At 41.3% G+C, this 12,478-nt stretch overlaps 1 protein-coding gene across 10 annotated transcripts in view; it reads right to left on the bottom strand.

The window, feature by feature from the left end:
• PITPNM2 (phosphatidylinositol transfer protein membrane associated 2) overlaps window positions 1–12,478 on the bottom strand; it is a 206,771-nt gene that overhangs the window by 102,518 nt on the left and 91,775 nt on the right. Inside the window, exon 1 of one of the 10 annotated variants that reach the window (XM_083589726.1) lies at window positions 328–445. The exons of the other annotated variants lie outside the window; for them this stretch is intronic. The gene's annotated coding sequence lies outside the window, so the exon portion shown is untranslated. Of the gene's footprint in view, window positions 1–327; window positions 446–12,478 lie in introns of those variants that run through there. 10 annotated transcript variants of the gene reach the window in all.

The raw sequence follows: 12,478 nt of genomic DNA, 5'->3' as shown, positions 1-12,478 counted from the left end.
AGTGTTCGCCTCTCCTTCCCCCCACCCTCTTCCCTACCCCTTCTTTCAGCACCTTTCCCTACCCTTTCTTTCAGCACCTTTGCCAAGTGCTAAGTACTTGCAGCTCACAGAAGAAACCAGCACTTGCTGACAGCTCACAGTACTTCATAGGAACACAGGGCCTGGATTCTGAGCAAGAAGTCAAGGAAATTACCCAGTTAAAGTATCTGGAAGACCTCCTCCTTCCTTCTTCTCTACTGGTTATTGACAGATAGATAGACAGACAGACAGACAGACAGACAGACAGACAGACAGACAGATATAGATAACACCTCCGTCCTTGCGGACCTTCCTGGGCTTTACTTGCTGCGGAGGAGGCTCTAATGGTAGTTCCACCACCCTCAGAATTGGCTGCCCAGGAAAGGAGCAAACAGTTCACATAAAGATAAACCAATACATCCCGCTGCCAAATCCACCAAAAGTATTTATGGCATGAAAACTGGAAGGGGGGAAGTCATTATGTGGTCACTCCCACACTTTAAAAAAAACAAGAAAAGAAAACAAGGTCAAGTGGAAAATGGCCCCCAACAGCTACCTGTGTGTGGTGTACATAGGGAAGTGTGCAGGCCCTTGACCATTTTTGAGATGAGAGCGTAAAGCAAAGCAAAACTTTTTTCCCACCTCAGTTTTTCATATTTGAAGAGCTGAGGGCTAAGGTTTTACGTTTGTGTTTGTTTGCTTGTTTACAGGGCATGTTTTTGGTCCCCAGAAAAGCTCTCAAACTGACTCGCAGAAAAAAATGAAAGTCAGCTAAAACACAGTAAAACACAGTAAAAGCCAACAACAGAATTAAACATAACAGGATCATCAGTAAGGAACTTCTTCCAGTATTATAAACACTCCAAGGGCTGGTGTATGTATTATCGTTGCTCCATGGATGCCGTCGCAAATAATCAGGTGTGCTGTCTCGACTGTGGGGTATCAAAACTGAAGAGGAGTGTGTGGGGAGTACTTGACCAATGTCACCGCTGGACAGAGTTTGCACACCAGGGAGACGCCATTTTTAGTGGCATCCCCGTGGCAACCGTAACACTGGCTCCAAGTCTTTTTCATTAAAGTGGTAATAAAACAAGCCTATCTTGTCTCCCTCAGAAGCTCTAAATAAATTAGCTGTCTAGCACTGCATGATAAACAACTCTTCCCCTCTTGTTTTCAAGACCTTGTTTCGTGCCTTTTTACTGCTTTTAAATTGCTGTTCTACCTACCATCAGAAATCCCAGAGGAAATTTCCCTGGTGTGACTGACCCGCGAGGAAAGCAGGTCTCTCAAAGCAACTCATCCCCCACTTCCTTCCCCTGACAAACTGACCCACAGAATTTCTCTGACAGACTCAACCTCCAGGAATAGAATAGAATTAGTCCACAGACCATATCAAAACTATAAAAAAACTACAATCACAAAAAATATGCATACAATTAAGCATTAAAAATCCTAAAAATAACAGGAAAAATACATGTCAGAATATGTTTATAACCTTCCACGCTGACCCACATAATTTATTTGACAGACTAATCCACCAAGAGAACATTCCAGAACACGGCAAGGATAATCTCATTAAGATGCTCTTAATTAATATTCTCAAACATACCAATAATATTTGTATGCAAAATGGGCATGAATCAAATTCCTCACACATCTTGGGCCCACAAGCCCAAACAGGGGGGGAAATAGTTTACAGCCCTTAGGAAATATGTTTATTTCTGAAGATTTAATTAAAGTGGTCTCATCCTACTTTGGAAGCAATTCAAACGTTTCGTTTGGGGGCAGGGGTGCATTTGGACTTTTAAAGGGCATTAAAAAAAAGTGGAGGAAAGAACAATAGGCTATCAACTTAAAAGCAATAAAAACCACAGGAACCATGGTACTGGGGCAGGAAAAATATTACACTTATAATGAAGTGACACAGGTAATTTCTCAGACAGACATGGTGAACCAAAGTGCTAAATTGTGCTTCAGAATGAAAACAGGCAATAAAGCCCTTACCATTTAGGGTCTGTATAAACGGAGCCCCTTTAGGGGCTGTAAAAGAAAGGTTGCGGGAAGCTTGGAATGAAATCCTATAATTAGAGAATAAGAAGTTAACGATCATAAAAGGTACTAACAAAGTCTTAAATGTAAGACCAAAAGGCCAAGCTGAGAGTGGGAAGTACTGAAGGGGGAAAATAAAAGCTCTATATATAATTCTCTCACCTGTGTAATTCAAAGGTCAGGCTAATATTAGAAGGGTTTTTTTCCAGAATGTTTAAGGTGCACGTTGATAGGGTGTGCTGCTCAACTCACAATCACAGACAATAGCAGAATGTCAGGCTTGTGAAATCTACCGGGTACTTTGTTTTCTCATTCGGATCCTAAGACCCACCAGCCAAGGGGAAGTGCAACAAAGGCCCTGGAGGCAGAATCTATTGCCCTCCTGAGTAACTGGATGTACAAAAAAGCACAAATCTACAACTGAGTTGCAGCAGGCCAGGGATTCCAACATCCTAATTTAGAAAAAAAAATATGTTGCTGTTAAACAATTGGAATTCAGAAACCCTTGCTGATGTACTGCAAATCATCAAGATCTACCTTCTGCCCAGCACCATATCAGGTTGGGCTAGGTTTTTTTGTAATGTTTTAAAAAACTTAATCTCCTGTGCAACTACAGACAAGACCGAGACAAAAGAACCACATGGACACAAGTCTACCACATCACTTTCAAAACTCTGGTGCAGGCAAAACATGGTTTGTTTTCAGCCTGACCATGGCCTTATTTGGCTGTTGGGTCTTAAATTCACACATCTTCTCTATCTCTGCCTCAATTCCCTTTCTGACTCCTAGGTTTGGACAAACCACAGCTTGCAATCCCATCTCAATCAGCAAACTACAGTTTGCACTCATCCTCCAAACCACAACTTCCAATTCTGCTTTGGAGGGCTACCATAGTTTGGTGAGTTGGAATATAACAGCAAACCGTGGTTTGGAGATCAGAGAGAGAATCGAAACACACAAGGGGAAGAGGGGAACACACAAGCTCAAGGTCAGTCAAACCATGGCTTGCCATTACTCATGAACCAGTCCAACAGCTTTTATTGTACCCATTTTCAATAGCAAAAAAAGGCTAAGCTTTTGACTTAGAGGGGGAAAACCCTGCAATGAGCACAACTCGTGAAAGCAAGAGAAGTGAGATTCTGTATTAGCTTTGGTGGAGAGGGTGCTAAAAAAAACTGAAAAGAAATTTGCACCAAAACAGGCAGCAGATTGCAGCAATCTACAGCAATTCAATTCAATTAACTTCTCATACTGATCATAAGGCTTTATCAATGTTTCTCAAACCTGAGTCCCCAGGTGTTGTTGGACTACAATTCCCATCAACTCTAGCTAGTAGGACCAGTGGTCAGGGATGATAGAGGAGCTGTAGTCTCAAAACGTCTGGAGGGCCAAGGTTGAGGAAGCCTGCTCTGGAATGAGTTGTTTGCAGCTGCTTCCTCACCACAGCTTACCCAAGCTCAGGAGTTGCTTTTCCACAATCAGCTGGTAACAGAATTAAGACAGTGGTTGCATATCACACTTAATATAATACTATATTCCCCATAGAAATTCAGGAGCGTCCGTCTTTATTTTGCAATTACTATCTTAAAAGATAAAATTAATGAGAAATTGCTCTGGCTGCAAGAAACTAAGACTAAAATCCCTGCCACCAACAACTCTCACAGGGAGCAGGAACTGACAAATTAAAGGCCAATTCATGAATGCCACAATCACAAAAGTAAACAGGAAGCCACTAACTAAAGAGGCATAATCCCCTCTAAAAGTAATGGGCAGAGGGAAGCTACTCATTAAAGGGACTGTCATAGAGACGTAGGGTCTTGTAAGTAAATTTCCTTTACTCTGAGTAAATGAAGTAGTGTGTTATGAGGGCAGGCATTTTTATGGGGAACATAATGCTACATTAAGTGAAATAACCCTTTAAATTATGAGTGCAGATGACCTGTGGAAAAACAATACCTCAGCGGCATCAGAGGGCCCTAAGTCTGTTAGCTACATTAGTGTTCATAACTCATGAAATCATTGATTTCTCTCAAAATAGCATCACACAAATGATTAAGGCGAAATAAAATCTGGAAACAACAGTACTCAGCATTAAACCCTAAGTAATATACATTAGTAGGAAAGCTGCCAATAGGACAACCGGGACTTCCAAATACCTCCATTAATGCCAAATTAGTAATTTATAGTTCTTGGCTATGCCCAATGTTCAATTACGTGAATCAGCACAATCGGGCACCAACATTCCCAAGTCTGACACAAAAGACCATACCAGGTATGAAAGTCACCCTTGTAGACAGAGACACTTCACTTAAAGTGGCCAGGGATTAACCTTGATTCAAGCCAGGCCTGCACAAGTTGTTATCTACCAAGTCAAATGCAGCCCATCAGTGACCAGCTGCAATCTGCCAAGATTTTGACAACCTCCCTGATTCTGCAATCTCAAGCAGACAGCAAAATCATAACATTCACCAACCCTTTTGCTGAGCTGCTCTGCACAAGAGGTGAACTGCATTTTATCACACAAGATGTATATTCAATACACGTATGTATATAATGCTATGTTGTCCATACAAATAGCTGGATTTGTCATTTTTTGTTTCTGTCCATTCTGGCTTCTCTACATAGCTCTTTTTTCCAGCCTTAAGTTCAATTTACCCTATTTCTGCATCAATTTACAATTTCCCCCTTAATGTTGGCACAAATATTTGTTTGCATTTTCATTCACATCTACCCTAATATATGCAATGTTGCCTAATATACATATTTTAGCAAGCAACTTTCCTTGACATAATGTAGTTTTGTACACTTTCACTAATATATGCACTTTTTAAGCACACAGCCGCAGTACAAAATTTGGAGATGTGCAAATCTCAAAGGATTGGTGTGTTGTGGTTCACTTGTTGATTTGGGCAGAGTGAATTACACAGGTTTGCATTAAAATGTTAACTGAATTAATTTATCCCCAATCCCTAGTTCTATTTTAACACTTTATTCATATATTTTAGCACTCATGACAATAGCTTTATTCAGGCAACAAACCATTTGGTGGTTTAGCGTTCCAGGAATGAGCTGCAGCAAGCTTTACATGTCAACACCCTCTTCTCCCCTCTCCTCCTCCGGTGTGGCCAAGAACCATTTTTTTCTAGTTTAGAATAACAGCAGTTAAGCATTGCGCCTGAACCTGGATAAACTGTGGTTAGTTTTAACTACGGTTAAATTGAATAGAAGATTTCACTTCCCATTTCTGTCAACTAAAGTTAAGCATTGTGTCGCAGCCCTAAGCTCTGGTTAATCTTAGCTATTATGCATTGAAACAAGCCAGCTTCATAAACTATGGTGAAACAGGCTTGATCTCTTCCTCATGGTGGCATCAGAGGAAAAGATGGGAGACAGCACAAGCCTGAGGTCTGTGCGCATAACATTAAATCATTGTTTCTCATTATGTTCTAACTGGGCATAGAGCTTCCACATCTGAAATCTACGAGTCAACAAGTCCCTGGTTCATTTCTCACCTCTGCCACAAATTCATACAGTGGATAGAATCAGGCCCTTGGTCCAGCTAGCTCAGCATCATCACTAGTAGCAACTTTGCTCCTCCTACCTGGGGAATGAACTTGGTATCTTTTGAAAGCAAACACGTGCTCAATATCTCTAAGCTATGGCTCTCCTTCTCACAGGGCTGCACTGTAAACTTAGACAAGCCAGTCTCCCCCAACTTCAGTCCCCACTCTGCAACACAGAAAAATGCCTCCCTTCAAATATTGTTCTAAGGATTGCTGACTTAATGTATGTGGAGTCCTTTGAATAATCAAACTAATATTGAATATTTTTATTATGAAAGCTCATTGATTGTAACAGACAGAAGAGTCAAATTTCAAAGGAGCAAGTTGATGAATCACAAGGATTATAACCACTTTTTCAAACTAAGCAAACAGATTCTAGTACAGGAGAAGAGAAAGTACAGGAAGAGAGGATGAAGCATTTTACAGTCTTTCTCTTTCCCTTACATGCACACAAGGAGCGCAACTATCAGCACTATTGGAAGAGATGGTGTAATAATTAACAGAGAAAAAACAATACATTATGAAGGTTTCCTAAACAAGGCAAAACAAACAACTCCCCATTTAGGCAGGGGTTACGTTCCGAGGCACCACACATTTAAGTGAAATTGCATATATTGCAAACACCGTTGAAAAAGCCTGCAAAAAGTCTGCAAATGCTTGAAAACCCCTTTTAAAAACCAGCAGCACTTACCAGACTCCCTCCAAACTTCCTTGCTCAAACTCCAACTTTTAACAGGCCTCAAAGGCTCCTGGGATTGCACTTGCAATGACTTGTGGGATTGCTAGGCGCTGTTTTCACACCATTTTTGCTGTTTCCGTGCTCTTTTGGGGGCTGTTTTTGCCCCTTTAAGTGCCACTTCCAGGTTCATAGTGATGTGTGTGTGTGTGTGTGTGCGCACGCGCAGTCACGTGTGATTTGAACACGCATTAATGTGTTGTTGCCTGTATATGTTGCTGTTGGGACATCAGAGTAGTTTGGATAATCAAGGGTTCATCAAGAAGAAGAAGAAGAACAGAGAGCCACAAACAGCTGTCTGCTTTTCAAAGATTGGAAGATGGTGAATGTTTAGGCCTGGGATATATATCAATATATCACCCCAAAATGGTTTGACGTGCATATTGTGATATTGGTTTCATAATTTTTACCTGGCACTATATTGTGAATCATGATGTGTGGGGATGCCAACCTGAATTTTTAGTGCTGCCTTGATATAATCTTTTTGAGTGCCCTTGGTGGCATTGTTGGTCCTAACACAAGGCTCTACAGATGGTGAAACGTGTTTCTGTGTTGGCGATGGGGGATAAATTCAATTCAGTTCACATTTAAAGGCAAACTTCCTAAATTTGCACTTTACAAAACAAGTGCATGAACCAAAGGGCGATTGTCTTTCAAAATCCTTCAAACTCTGCCATGCAGTTCTCCAGTCAAATCATGTGTACAGAAATGCATGCACACACACGCATATGAGAGAGAGAGAGAGAGAGAGAGAGAGAGAGAGAGTAAGTACACACAGTGCACTGCACTGTAGAATGGTGTTTTTCATTGTCAACCCTGCTATGAAATTAGAATGGAACAGCCTGAGGGGCTGGTGCTTCAAAAACAGTTGGAGGCTGGAGCTGTTACATTTGCATTGTGTTGCCTTACTGCAAACTCACTCTGTATTAAAAACAAAAACCTTTGTTTGACTCAAAAGAAGTGATGAAATGCATTACAGATGCAGTACTGGTATGTGGCCCCTGATCTCTGAATCTGCTATCGAAAATGTGAAGATGTTTATCCGAGTTGCAAAGAATTTTAGCGAAAGCCAGCAAAGGGCGAGGCAGGGTGAGCACGTGTCCAGCTGAGGAAAAACTCTGGGCCATTAAGGTACAGAAGGGAACAACGCCATTTGACTTGGCCCCGATGCTTTGCATTGTTTCACAGCAATCTGTGTAAATCCAACGTCACCATCCAGGAACATTTTCTCAATCCAATTAGTAACCCCTGCACAGAGAATTAGGAAATTGTAGGGAGGTCTAATAACAGAAGAAAACATTGAAAAACTACACAAAGAGACCGAAACCTACAAAGTGCAATTGGTTAGACACAAGAATCACTGCTTCAAGAGCACACTAAAAGAAGCAAATGCATTTATGGGTCTTAATCTTTTTTGTGCTGTTAGATGAAGTCTGACGTCACCTTCTGAATTTAAGAGCTCATTAGGAGGCCAACATCAATTACAGCAGAAGGATGGACACGGGCCATATGCCATACAGCCATGCTGTAGCTATTAAATCTCGCTACAGGTCACAGGGCAGTCAAATACCTACTTGCAGCAGAAGAGAAAAAGAAATACATTCCTAAAAACCAGTTTTTAATTGAAACCCACAAACAGGAGCTCTTATTTCTTCCACCAACATTAATGGAAAAAGAATATTGAATTTTGGCCTTTTCTGCCATATTAAATGTGGCAGCCGCACACACTCCCCTTGTAATGTTCCCAGCTCCACATTGGCATTTTAAAACTTTAATGGCAGCAAACGTTGCAGCTAAATAGCCACTAGAAAATTAACATAGAGAGTTATTCCATGCCTGAGAAAAGAAATGAAACAAAACCGAGTGATGGGTGTTCCAAGCCTGCTTTATATAAGCGACACAGTCACGAATCGGGTTGGTGAGCAGTGAGGATAATCAAATAAGATTTAATCTCCACACAGAATAGCTGCTTTAAAGAAGTCCACACATTTTCCTACAACGGGAATGGGATGCACTAGTAGCATAGCCAATCCAAACCTTTTTGCTGCCTGTGACATAGTCAGTTGACGTTTAATGACAAACGCACCCAATCTGCACTTTTGGAAACAGTATGCAAACCGAAATGCAGCCATCCTTCAAACTGTTCACTTCTCCGCGTTCTCCAGTCAAGTAATGTTTAGAAAAATCACACATTCCGCACCTTCCTGCTGAAATTGTGTAACTTTTCATATGGCAAATGTGCTGGGGTTGTTGGTGCTTTTTTGTCCTGCTTTTGTTTTGTTACAGCACTCCAGGCGGCAGTAATGCAGTAACACTGGGGAAGCATCTCAGAACAACTAATAAAACAGAATGATGTGTGGTCCATTATAAATCCAATACTAACACACTGTTAGGGGTCAGGAACATGTTGCAGAATACACCATGTTTTTTAAAAAACCGCACAGTCTGGAGGGTCTCAGAATCTGTTCACATGCCCTAATTCTTTCCCTTTGAACTTCCCTGTCTCCACCTTCCTCTTCTCTTTTCTCTCCATCATTCTCTTTCTCTATCGTACTCCTGACCCACGCCCTTCTGAAACATGAAGCTAAAAATACCTGGTTAAATATATACGTGAACAACATTGAAAAAGAAGGAAGGTAGGGAGAGCTGAAAATAGTCCACAACGAAGCAGCAGGGAAGGAATCTGCTGGAAATAGACACTGCAAAAACTCAAAAGGACATATTTGAAGAGGTTGCGTTGGCAGCTATGAGATGGCGAGCCTGACAATCAGATATTTGACAAAATTACTGTTATACAATAATTGATCCTTGGAAGATTAGATTTTTCAAGGGCCAGCTGTGGAGAACTGGAAAGATATATGAATTTCTCAGAAATGCCAATTTATAACTGAGGCTTCGGTGTTATGCGTTTGGCCTTTGGTAGACTTTTAAACAAGATTAACTGTTCCTGAAATAACAGGAAACGCTCTGTCTAGGGGTTTCCTCCACCAACCCCATTATTACGTCCATTGTTTCTCCCCTATCACCACCATCCACACACCTGCCAAAGGTATCTTTGGGGAGGCAGCACTTTCCAAAACAATATGCAAATCAAAACACACCCATCCTTTGAAATTCGTCCTCCTCTGAATTTTGCAATGCAGTTCGCCAGCCAAGCAAATAACTACAGAAATGCATATACTGGGAGTATGGTCTGCACAGAAATCCACATATTTGTGAAAAGTGTATACTTTGATGCATTGTATTTGGGTAATCGATCAGTCTGAACACCACCAAAATGCTGAACACCCTCCATGCACCTGTTCTGTGTCCATTGTGGGCATTTGAAAAGGACTGTCAAGCTATCACTTGACACTTCCCAGTCTTTGAAAAGAAGAAAAATGTTTGTGGCTCTCTGCTCTTCTTCTTCACTAATATCATGCTCTTTTTATATCAGCTCTTGTTGTCCAAACTATTCTGATGTCCCAAAAACACCACATAGAGAAACTTGTGCTGTATATGGCTTTGTTTAGGAAACCTTCATAAAGTAATGATTTTTCTGTGAAAAAGAAAAAAAAAAACCTTTTAGCAACCAAGGAACCATAGCCTACCATGAGCAAACCTTGGCTATAGCTCATGCATACTGTGGAGAAAGCTTAACCGCAGGTCTTGGTTTGGACAACACACTTAGCTCGGCTTGCGTGGTTTTGTTAAGGCAAAGTTTGGCTTAGCGTGTAAAGTAAAGAGGACACTGATTGACACTGCTACCATTTTCTCAAGATGATAGGCATGGAAATGTTGTTGTGTTGTTACTCCCAAACAAACACATCTAAAAACTTCAGTTTGGTGGCAAAACTTATCGTGTTGAGTTTATTTTTTTAGTCAAGAAAGCCAAAAGAAGCAATAGCACTCTGCTAAAAACATGTCTTGTAACAATGCAAATGGTGTACAATTAAAAAAAGAAAGAACATACCATAACGTATGTTTTCCCTTCTGTCTCTATATATAATAGGGAAAGGATATTTTGGCTGTCTTTTGTCTTGGAGATGCAAGACAGAAAAGCATTATGCAGCCAATAATAGCCTTTTAATTGTCAACAGGTGCAAAGTAACTACTTATTATACCTATTATTTCCCTTTGTCTGAGGTTGCTCTGAAAAAGCACTAAGAAGAAAAATGGATGTGCACGTAACACAGATAAGAGAATTCTGTAGATTCCGAGGCTGATCAAAGTTTTCAGTAAAAGACCAGAGTTTTACAGGGATCAATTCTCATCCCTATGTGGTCACCTTGAGGAAGTTCTTACTCACCCAGGAAAGTGTCTGTTTACAGTGGCACCTCAGGTTAAGTACTTAATTCGTTCTGGAGGTCCGTACTTAACCTGAAACTGTTCTTAACCTGAAGCACCACTTTAGCTAATGGGGCCTCCTGCTGCTGCCGCACTGCCGGAGCACGATTTCTGTTCACATCCTGAAGCAAAGTTCTTAACCCGAGGTACTGCTTCTGGGTTAGCAGAGTCATAACCTGAAGCGTATGTAACCTGAAGCGTATGTAACCTGAAGCGTATGTAACCCAAGGTACCACTGTACAAGTCTGTAATAACTTTTGAATCTTCACTGGGTAAAGCTTTCTGTCAACAGTATAACCTGAAGGGCTTTGTATGAATTAGAATCTTCAGAAATATGCTTCTGGAGGTTTATAGCAGGAGTAGTCAACGTGGTGCCCTCCAGCCAACATGGCTAATGGTCAGGGGTGCTGGGATTTGCAAAACATCTGGATGACACTGAGTTGCCTAACCCTGATTTAGAGGGTGGTGTTTGTTTCTTTGTTTGTTTGTTTAATTTGCTTAGCCCAGCACCCTTCAAGACTGATTTCTCAGCTAGGCAAAATAAATGTGGGGAAGAGAACGCTCCAATTATTAAATCACTGAGGGTAATGAATGCTCACATAATTTAATTGGTGTTTCAATGCAAGGGCCCAATTTCGCTGCAGTGGTCTAAATGTTTAATATCTGTGTCTTCATGCCTGACATTAACAGATTAGCAACACCACATCCATTCACTACACACTTCTCCCAGTTTGTCTCAAGAATAACTATTGAGAATAAAAGCATTCAAAAATGATAAAATGAAAACGAAAAGAAGCATCTCGTAGCAACTGAGACCAGACTTCCAAATCAGTTTCCAATATGGTTTCAGATCCTGGAGATTCCTCATTTCCTTTTCAACAGTGTGTTCAACTTCTCTCTCTTTCTCTTTCTCTCCCGCCCCCCCCCCCCCGGCTTTCTTTGTTTTGTAAACCATGATTTGGTGTCACTACTGCTGCAAATCACTATCTACACCAGCACTGACATGAAATCCAGACTCTAATAGCCTCTAAATAATTTATAGGCTTCCAGAATATGTTCAGGCTGTGAAGCAAGGCAGGAGGCACTGTGAGGACTGAGACAACATGGCGCTCTGCTTCTGGTTGCTGTACAAAACAAGGCACATTCATCTGAAAACATAGATGCAGAGAAGTCAAAGCATGCATCTGCAAGGGTGTGTCTGCTTGTCTTCTGCCTTGCTCAAAATTAAGAAACAGCGCTTCCCTCCCACACAGAAACCTGTATTTTTTATTTAAGTCTCAGACAGTTTCACTGTTGCCCTATAAGGCATGCAAATGGCTAAGGAACCAGCATGGCTCCAGGGCCAGACTGGACGTGACTAGAGACACAGAGCAGGAGCAGCTCTATCTTTCTAGGAACATCTAGTTCTGCCTGAAATTGGTGCATCTAAGCTCAGCTGAAACAAGGAAGAGGTAATGAAGAATCAGTACAGATACACCGCGCATCCTCGCCTCCCCATTAGGGTGAGCTCATCCTTTCTTTCATTCACTGAAGATGCTCATATTAGCCTTTAAACCTCTAAACCATTTGGGACCAGGTTATCTGCCTCCATCCATACAAGCCTGCTCAAGCTTAAAGTTCAGCACCTGTGATCCTGCTCTCTGGTCCATCATTGAGAGCCGCCAGATGAGAGAGAACAAGGCACAGGGCCTTTACTGTAGTGGCTCCACATCTCTGGAATAACCTCCCCAGACAAGTACATATGGCTTCCTCTTTGAAGGCTTTTAGGAAGTCTTTAAAGACTTCT

Source organism: Podarcis filfolensis (assembly GCF_964270895.1).
Source record: "Podarcis filfolensis genome assembly, chromosome: 16".
NCBI lineage: Eukaryota > Metazoa > Chordata > Lepidosauria > Squamata > Lacertidae > Podarcis > Podarcis filfolensis.
The sequence above is the reverse complement of the archived record's forward strand: the minus strand, read 5'-3'. Positions and strand labels throughout refer to the sequence as shown.